Raw genomic sequence first — 10,663 nt, 5'->3', positions numbered from 1 at the left:
ACATCAAATATTATCTAATGCTACTGAAATTGTTACTTTTTTATGGTGAGATATAGTGTCATTTGCTCTATGCACATGCAGGTTATTATTAGTAAGAAGCAGTTTTTCACAGCATAATAACTTGACGATTACGTCTGATTATGTAAGCAATCTTTTTAGTGTAATTTAATGTCTTATTGATTTCTATTTAAATTGATATTTCTTTGTGATGTTTTAGTACAGAATGATATTCTCTATATAAAATGCTACTTTTACTTCCTCTATAATTAAATTCATATTTTTTTCTTGATATATATAACTTTTATGAAAGTATAGTAATTGTTCTTATAATTTGTACAGGTTGAATCTGATTTGCCGACTCCAATATTGCAGTAATCAAGAGGAGATTGAAGGCATAGAGAGTGGATGAAGATGAATGTGTCCCTATTTTACTATGTGTGATTGTGTTTTATAAAATAAAAAATGTGTTGTTGTACCTAATTAAAGTTGAAGATGAAATACATTATTATTTATATTATGTAATGTGTGAGATTAAAAGTGATGAACGGTCATGAATATTGAGTAAAGGTGAAGTCATGAACTCTGTCACAAAATATTGACTGTATTAGTATGTGTGCTTATGCTGATAAAAAAACAATATGTGTGCTTGCATTCATTTGCTGTTAATTTTATCAGTATTTCAGGTTTGAACATAATACGTTATTGTAATCAGAGCAGAGTTGCAAATGGAGAAATTAACAACAATGTCATAAACAATTGAATTGAGAAAATTATTTTTGGAGTAATGTACATGTTTTTTTGTTATAAATAGCCTCGAGATGCTTCTTGTGTCATAATTTCAATTCTTCAATATGGTGAACAATGTACATCAATAGTAACTAATGCTATTGAAATTGTTACTTTCTTATGGTGAGTTATATTATCATTTGCTTTATGCGCATGCAGGTGACGAATAATTATAATTAGAAGCAGTTTTTCACAATATAACACGACGATTAAGTCTGAATAGGTAAGCAATTATATACTAGTGTCATTTTATGCTTTATTGATATTCATTTAAGTACATATTTCTATGTCATGTTTTAGTTATGAGATATGTATAGCATTATATTCGGTTCAATGCTACTTTTACTTCTTCTATAATTAAATTCATATCTTTTCATAATCCCTTTTATATTTATAATTTTTCTAGGCTGAGTCTATGTTGCCGACTCCAACATTGCAGTAATTAACAAGAGATTGAAGGCATAAAGGGTGGATGAAGATGAATGTATCCTAATTTTTTACTATGTATGATTGTGTTTTTTTTTTTTAAGTTTTTTTATGAAACACAATATTAGAGTTAAATATATTTTTGTCTTTTAATTTTTAGTAAATTTTGAAATTAATTTATTTTAAAATTTTAGATCAATTTTATCCTTCATTTTTCAGAAAAGTTTGAAGAGAAGAGGTAATGAAACGGCATGTGAGAAAGAGAAAGAGCTCTAGGGAATTGCTGGAAGCTTGAAGCAGGAACACAGAGACCACATAGCAGACGGACTAGATTTCAAAGAGTACAAACAATTGTGGAAGAAATGGAGAGAGGAAACGGAACAGAGGGAGAAAATAAATATTTGGGGGTGCAGCTAGATAAAAACAAAGAACCGGTGGTCATAATAAATTTCATTTACACTACTTTCAACTATTTTCAACTATTAGGATTAAAAGAGTAATTATTAGGAGTATAGGAGAAGAGTTAGAAGTGCAGCGAGAAGCCCTTTTTCATTTGGGGTCGTTCTACAACAATAGTCCAATTGACAGGAGGGTCTTTCTTTCTACACCCACTTTTATTTTCCTGCACCTCCTAAATTAAATACTTTTATATATTTATAATAATATATGAGAAGTTAATGTTGAAGTGGCCTTCTTCATTCAACCGCTGTCTTTAAAAAAATATTTTATTAGTAATTAATTTTATGAATAAAAAATAATTAATTATTATCTATAACAATATTTAAAGAGAATTCAAATCTCATATTCTTAATTATTTTAAAAATTAATTATTTTATAATAATTTACTTTTAATTGTTATTCTAAAACTCTCTTTTATCTTAAATTATTATTTTAATTTTTCTTTTACAAATCTTATTTTTTTTAATTTTACATTTAACAACTATTTTAAAAATTAATTATATATTTGTTATTGATCTTAACTTAAATTTTTTAAAAATTAAAAAATGCAAACACACCGATGTGTGTTCGCTAGTAATGAATAAACTAGATAACAATTTATAAACTAAAAAGTAAAGAAACTAAAATAGTTTCTAAATTAATTTTTAAATTAGACATTAATATTGGCTATCAAAGTTTTAACTACAAAAGAAATTAGTTTTTAAAATTTGTTTCATTAACAACTAATTTATATACAAATTTAAAAACCAATTTTTATTAGTCAAAATCTTGATAATTAATGTTAATGATCAATTTAAAAATTAATTTGTTATAGTGGTCAATTTACAAACTATTTTAGTTATCAATAATTATTAATTTATAAATTATTATCTAAATTAATTATTGTAAGTACTTATTTTTTGTTATTATAAATATAAAAAAGATTATAATGAGAACAATATCATGCAGACATATGACATCTACGTCTAACAAACTGCATCTTAAAATAATAGACAACAAACATAAGAACTAGGACACAGGCTGTCGTATCTTGAATGATAAAAACATCTCGCTTTTCATGACGTACTCGTGACAAATAAAGTGAAAAATGGCTATTTATTCTTAAACGTTTAATAGGTCAGATTTATAATTGTGAGAAGAGATGTCTAATATACGAAACTTAATTTAATGCTCATCTTTCATATATTATAAAATGAGTACAATTTTTACATTACAAATCATATTATATATTATATATTAATCCAGCATATATCCATGTGTAATTGAATAAAGCATTGTCTCCATTCTTTTCCTTTGGTCTAAATTGCATTAATCATCCTAGATTTCGAGATTTTTGTTTACGCTTCCAAAATATAATTTAAAACAATAAAAGAACACACCCAGGGATTCCACAGCAAAAGTTAATGTCACAACAACACATGAAGCACCTATTGTGACACTCACCAACTATGGTTTTCAAGATGCCTAAAAGAATATTTATTGGTAAATAAATACCGATTATTAAGTTTAAAATCGCATTAATTTTAAGCACGTAATGGATGATAAATATCGATTAGAATACGAAAAAAATATCTTGAATATTTGTTTGTAATGCAGCCCATATTTTAATATGTGCTAAAGAAAACATTTCTTGGTAGTTGGGTAGTTGAATGGGATATACTAACAACCATGTTAGAATAAATTAGATATTTTAATCATTCATTACTTTCTTGAATAGGTGGAGGATGGACTCATGTAACAATATTTAGAGGGACTTCAGAAGTCATGTAAAAAATAATAAAATATTATAACCAATGTTTAAGGGCAACATGTTTTATAATAACCAAAAAGTCATTCATTTAAATTATTATTGTTTGACTCCTAGCATATGAACACCACAAGTAGATAATAGTTAATGAACTAGTTACATGCCTGGATTTGTTTTTTTTTTTTCTTCCGTTCTCAGTGCACTCTTTAAAGGTTTCTTCAGAGTTTCCTCAAGCTGTTTTAGTTGCCCTAATAGTGTGGTCAGATAAACACACTCATGAAAAACTTGATATTTTGTATTTGGAATTCAGGTTTCTCACAGTGTTAGACATCTTGTACATTTGTTGCACTAAAAGAAACATATTAGACACGAAACATGTATAATTTAACTAGAATCTGAGACGTACATTTGCGCTTGGAATTTTAGGTTCCGTTTACCAGAACTTTGCCCTTACAACAACTTTCGTGATACAGTTTATATATTCTTTAATTTCAAAAAATTGATAACTAAAAACTTAAACATATTTTTAGTGTACTTAAAATTAACACGTTTTGATTTAGTGTTCGATCCATAAATCTTTCCACATCGTTTTTTTGGTAAGAACAATCATTGTAGAATGAAATTTAGAAATTTACCAAAAGTATATGTACGTATAATACCATTTATCAAAATATAAATGAACATTTTTTTTACCTTTTTATTGATTTTTTAAATAATTAATAATAATATTAAAATATTTATAATCTTATTGGAAAATATCATTTATATTAAATAAAATCCATATTTTTTCTTAAATGTAATAAAGTAATTGAATTTTTTATTATTTTATGATGTTTTAATTTTACTTTATACTAAGTGCATGTATTTAAACAAATAAAAAATTAGGTAAAGAGAAAACAAAATGATTAAATAATCATTGATGTTATTTTAAATTTTAAATGATAATTAAATAGAAACAAAATTCATCAGATGATAAAATTTATTTTTTGTCTGGAATATTAGTATTTAAACTAATAATAGAAATGTAGTGAAGGAAACAGAAAAAAAATCAATAAAATCAAAATTTATATAATTTAAGTAAAAAGTGTAAAAGTGGATATATAACATTAAATGTTCAAATATTTGATGATTCACTTGACAATTTTTTTTAAAGAATTCTTTAAAAAAACTAACTATGGAATAATATATATAGAATAATCTTAAAATTTTAAAAATGTAAAATAAATATTATAGAAAGTAAAAGAATAATAAGAAAATAATCTAGTTATAAAAGAACGGTAGTTGTAATGAAGACAATTTGTGTATAACTTTGACCAGGGGTGATAACAGAGCAATTGTTTTGCTTTTCTATTTTTTCACAAGTTCACTACCAAACAGATAAATGAGTGTTAGGAAGTGTTAGACTAATCTCATGATGAGTGATAAAATGTTCTAAACAGGAGTTTAATAGACTTTTTAAATTACAATATTCAATATTAATGTGTTTAATCATATCTTATAAGGTTATAACAAGTTAAGAGAAAAAAATCATCATCATTGTTGAATTACAAAATTTTATAATCTTATGAGAAAATATTTTCTAAAATCTTTCTAACGTTTCTCTTGTACCAATTATATCTGTCTCGATATCGTGTAAGCCTCACTCTATAAGAATTTTCAATTTAAGTTGATTAATTAGTTAGTTAAGTGCTTCTAATTAAATTGTGATTGCACTGAACAAACGGTGGTTGCAAACACTGTTGCAATTAGAGATGGATAAAGTGCACACATGAAACTAAATTACTGTTAAACTAAACTTAAAAATAGTTTGAAATAATTCAGCTATCTGAATTGTTTGAATAATGATAAATATTTTATTTTAAAAATCATTTTTCGGTCAAGGTATAATCTATTCAAATAGTCTTATTTAAAAATAATTCAATTTTAAAAAAATAAATTAATATAATAACTCAATGCAATTTTCTTTTTAAATATTTTGTTATTTTTTATATGATTGAGTTTAATATTAATTTAGCTGAGTTGAAACATAGTAATTACAGTAACATTTCAATTGTTGCACCGTTAAATTACTTTATGTGTGTTGAGAATAGTCCAAGTGTGAGTCAAAGTCCCACATTGGATAGAAAAGACTAAGTTAAACACTAAATAAGAATAAAGACCCATAACAACATTGCTTAAGGTTTTGGTGTAAAAGTGGTGTCTAAGGTCTTATCTGTGTAAGACTAATGTCCTATAATCATATAAAACGACAATCTCTCGATGTCCATAACCATGACTATGAAAATAACTAACCCATATGTGAAAAATATAAAATATAAACCCAACGATGTGTACATCTAAAATAAATCTTAAATGCATCACAATATGGGATTACTTTAATTATGTGGTGGGTGGAAGGTGCCTTCATGTATACCAATATATTTTAAAACGACTTCAGAAGTCGTTCTAATAATGAGTCGTGCAAAGAATAGTAAAATAAAATCAATACAAGACCATGATACATATCTAACTAATCTTTAAGGGCAACATGTTTTATTATAACCCAAAAAGTCATTCTCTTTATTTTTCAATTTCAAATTGCACAACCAAATGTAAGAATGCGTAAACAATGGCAATAATGATAAGGAATTTAACGTATTATTGTTGTTTCTTCCATTCTGAGTGCTATCTTTTAAAGCTTTGTTCAGAGTTTCTGGCTGTGCTTTTTTTGCCCTCATAGTGCGGTCAGTAAACACTCATGAAAACTTGATACTTTGTATTTGCAGTTCAGGTTTCTTTCTGTCTTAGTCATCTTGCTCATTTCTTGTTCTAAATGATTAATTACTATGCAAGCATTTACAAATAGATCAAGTGCATCGCTCAGCGAAAAGATTATTTCCCTCCATTCAGCATAACACTGGTGAATCCTTCTGAAGGTAAAGTGCGTGAATCCTTTAACTGACTCGAAAAAGCTGGCGTGGATCACTTCTGTTAATACTCTTGTTTTTCTCATATGCTCTCAGTTTGTTTGTTTTTTCTCAGCTCATATGCTCTCAGTATTTTCTTGCAGTGTTACTCGGTGTTACGATTTGCAACAGTGACAAGTAAACACAAATCACAACTTAAGGTCTTCCAGTTCCAATAACAGAGGTGTGTTTTATAGCTTATGTAAATACCAATCCATCAATCTACATGTCAGCTCATTTTTATTTAAGATTTTAAGAGATTTGACGCATAATAAAGAGATGGATATTACGGACACAAATATTACACTAAAATGGCGCATCTTACCACTAATTTTTTGGATAGTCAAAATATAACATTTGAAATTAATTTAACAATAATAAAAAAAATGGATTATTACCATATATCATACGTAAGTGAATAAATTGGATTATTACCATATATCATACGTAAGTTTTTATGTTTTCACGTTTACAGATTACTTTTAACAAATAATCCATTCTTTTATTTTTCATAAGTATATTTATTTAAAAAAGATCAACACTAAAAAATCATATTCTAATTAAATATTGAGAAACATATAACTTAAAAAAATTTATGACAATGATCACGAATTAATAGATTATGAAAAAATATATACTACTTAAATTTTTATTTTATATTCATAAAACAATTTCTTTACAAATAGTTAACGAGATAGAAATATAAGAAACTAATATTTTAATATCATATAAAAAAAGGAATTACAATTTTTTTTTTAGAATGCAACATGCGAAAAATGAATAAAAATAATAAATTGATGTTTAGCTTAAAAAAAAAGAGAAAGAAACAAGAAAACCATGTGAAAAGGTTAAAGATGAACAGAAAGAATAAAGAAATTAAGAGAAAAGTGGAGAATATTTTTTTTATTTTTTATTGTATTTAATTTTATGTAATATTAAATTACATACTTTATAAAAAAATTTAAGGCTTAATTCATCTTTTGGTCCTCTAATTATGATGTTGGGTTCATTTTAAAACAATTTAATTTGGTCCCTTCCGTTATCTTGGTTAAACGGCGTCAGAACAGTGCACTTGTGTCACTTTGGAACAGAAACGGGGCAGGTTTTTAATATCTGAGCATGAATGTACTGTGATGAGGTGACAATGAATTATATTGAGGGAGAATTGGTGAACCCTAATTTCACGATTCATCTTCTTTGTTTGGGAGTTCTTCTTCATTTGGTGGATGTTGTTCGTGAATGATGTCGAGGGGGCAGTCTTCTTGTTCTTGGTCGTGTAATTCGCGGGGATCGCAAAATCCAAGCTCATCCAATCATGGTGGTGGCTTTTCCTCTCACGGTGGTGGCTTTTCGTCTCACGGTGGAGCACCATATTGCAACCATATTTCGTCTCACAACCCACTGATGAAAAAGAAACGGGACCACAACCCACTCACCATATAAACAAACAAAAACAAACAAAATCACACACAAAACCAACAACCCTCATAAACAACATACTTTCAACAATAAATAAGTTAAATGAAACAAATACACAGTCAATTCGCTTCATAACACAAATACCGCAGAAACTAACCTTTGAACTGGCAACGACGACGGCAAGCCACAGCCAACACGACAGCAAACCTTCGAATCCTTCTTCGTTTTGGTTATTCTTCTCCACCACTTTCCCCAATTTGATCTTGTGTTCGCTATTTCCTTCGCAACCCTAATCCTATTTCCTTCCAACCCTAATCCTATTACCTTCGAACCCTAACCCCCTTTCAAAACAAAGTAATTTTTTTAACTTAAATTCACATCCACGTAATACACTGCCACGTAATGTACTGTTGCGACAGTATCACATTAAAACAGTCTGCCGTTAATTTTTTTAACGTTTTTAACGTCGAGGGCAAAATTGAACCTCCTTAAAAAACTGGAGGACTAAATTGAACCTCAACAAAATTAAGGGACCAAAATGAATCCGACATCATAATTAGAGGACCAAAAGATGAATTAAGCCAAAATTTTAAAATTTACCATAAATTTCTAATATACATATATATATATATATATATATATATATATATATATATATATATATATATATATATATATATATATATATTTGGAGAGTTATCACATTCCCGACCTCAAAATAATCCGTCTTTGCAAACAATAATTTGGAGTTTTACACAGCAGCAGCAGCAGCTAAATGAGCGGAATATTCAGAAAGGGAAGGCAAAAAGGAAAAGAAATGGAAAGTGGAGTGGTTGATGGTGATGAATGGGAGCCTTCTTATTCTTAGTTTGTCTCATACTTAAGCTAAGATTTTGAAATTACCAGTTACTTTGTAGGTCTTTTAATGGACCAAAGGCAGTATGTCTTGAAGGTCTTTCCAAATGATTAACATCCTTACAGGAGGTATGTTGTTGGTCCATATAAGCTTAGACCATTCAAGTAAGAATACCATCCTCTTCCTTGGACCAAATAGGAGCATCATCAACATTTTCGATGTGCAGGTTTTTGAGCCACTAGAGTAGTTGAGGACATGATAGAGTTATTTGCTACGTCAAACTCTAGCCTTCAGACCATGCATCACACACTTTAGCTTTCATTACCTAATACCCACCTAGTGTTATCTTGAATGCTATTAAAAAAGGACTTAATGCATGGCCACACAACAGAAGCATTGTACTTAGCAACAGCCATGCCTTTATCAATGAGAAATATTTGTCTCATGAATTCATCCCAGACTGCGCCTTGCTATATATGAAATCACATGCGAGTTTCATAAGTGCTGCTTGGTTATCCATTTTGAAAATTTGTAAAACTTTTCTTATAGAAAAATACTTCTTTCTCTAAAATTTAGTTTGTCTTTATAAATCTTAATACAATTATTAGTATTTCAAGGTTGTGAAGGGGATAGTTGAAGGGATAGAGAAAATGTGTAGATAATAGAGTGTGAAAGTAGTAGTTGGAGAAGTGTATTTTGTAGTTGAGAGTAGTTGTATTGAATGTTGTGTTAGTTGTTCTTCATATTTCAAAATGGTAGGATACATGGGTATTTATAGACCCATAGATTATTCTAGAAACTCCTAGCTAGAACTAATGCAAATACTTCTAGATTTTTCTACATAGTTGAATGTTCTTGATTTTTCTTTCTATCCTAGGCTTTTCTCCAATACTCTAGAAGTTTCTTTACATTTCAACAACTCTATCTTATATTTTTCTAGATTCTTCTAGAATTTGCATTATACTTTAATACTCCTCCTTGATGCAAATTCGGTAACTCCAAGCATAGTGCGTAGTAGTTCAAATCTTGGTCTTGGTAAAGCCTTTGTGAAGATATCTGCAATTTGATCTTCTGTCGGGCAGTACTCAAGTCGTATCTTCATATTTGTGTCCGCTTCTCTGATGAAGTGGTATTTAATTGCTATATGTTTTGTTCTGTTGTGATGCACAGTATTCTTTGTCATTGCAATGGTTGATTTATTGTCACAATTAATTGTAGTAGGGCCACTTTCTTTTTCTCCCATATCTTTGAGTATTCTTCGAAGCCATATAGCCTGACTTGTTGCTTCAGTGGCTGCCACATATTCTGCTTCAGCGGTTGATTGGGCAACTGTGGCTTGCTTCTTTGACACCCAAGAGAATATTCCTGATCCAAGTGAGAAAGCATAGCCTGAGGTGCTCTTCATGTCGTCCACTGACCCTGCCCAATCACTATCAGTATAACCAAGCAATGTTGGATTGCCTGTGGATTTATACCATATACCGTACTCTTTGGTTCCTTGTAGATATCTTAAAATTCTTTTGCCTACGCCAAGATGTATTTGGCTTGGGTTTTGCATGAATCTTGATAAGAGACTTGTAGCAAACATGATATCTGGTCGTGTAGCCGTCAGATAAAGTAGACTTCCAACTAGACTCCTGTATCGAGATGCATCGGCTTCTGGTGCTCCATCCACATTTTGTAGTTTCTCATTTGTCACTAGTGGTGTGCTTACAGGTTTGCACCCGTACATCTTAAATTTCTTCAGCAAATCTTCTGTATATTTCTTTTGTGAGATGAATATTCCATCATCTCTTTGACTTACCTCTATGCCGAGGAAATAACTCATCAAGCCAAGATCAGTCATCTCAAAGGTCTTCATCATATCTTCTTTAAACTCCATCAACATCTTTGTGTTGGTTCCAGTATAAATAAGATCATCTACATATAGAGAGAGTAAAAGAGTATGCTGACCTTGTGTCTTGATGTATAGTGTAGGCTCACTCTTGCTCCTCCTGAATCCTTGATTGGTAAAATATTGATGGA

The 10,663-nt window shown here is 29.2% G+C and overlaps 1 protein-coding gene across 1 annotated transcript in view; it reads left to right on the top strand.

The window, feature by feature from the left end:
- The first annotated feature begins 6,112 nt into the window (after window positions 1-6,112).
- The window catches only part of LOC114166344, a 35,240-nt gene continuing 30,689 nt past the window's right edge, over window positions 6,113-10,663 (top strand). The window contains 2 exon segments of the mRNA XM_028051059.1: window positions 6,113-6,333; window positions 6,468-6,547. The gene's annotated coding sequence lies outside the window, so the exon portion shown is untranslated.

Source organism: Vigna unguiculata, chromosome 10 (genome assembly GCF_004118075.2).
Source record: "Vigna unguiculata cultivar IT97K-499-35 chromosome 10, ASM411807v1, whole genome shotgun sequence".
Lineage (NCBI taxonomy): Eukaryota > Viridiplantae > Streptophyta > Magnoliopsida > Fabales > Fabaceae > Vigna > Vigna unguiculata.
This window is presented reverse-complemented; position numbering and strand designations above follow the sequence as displayed.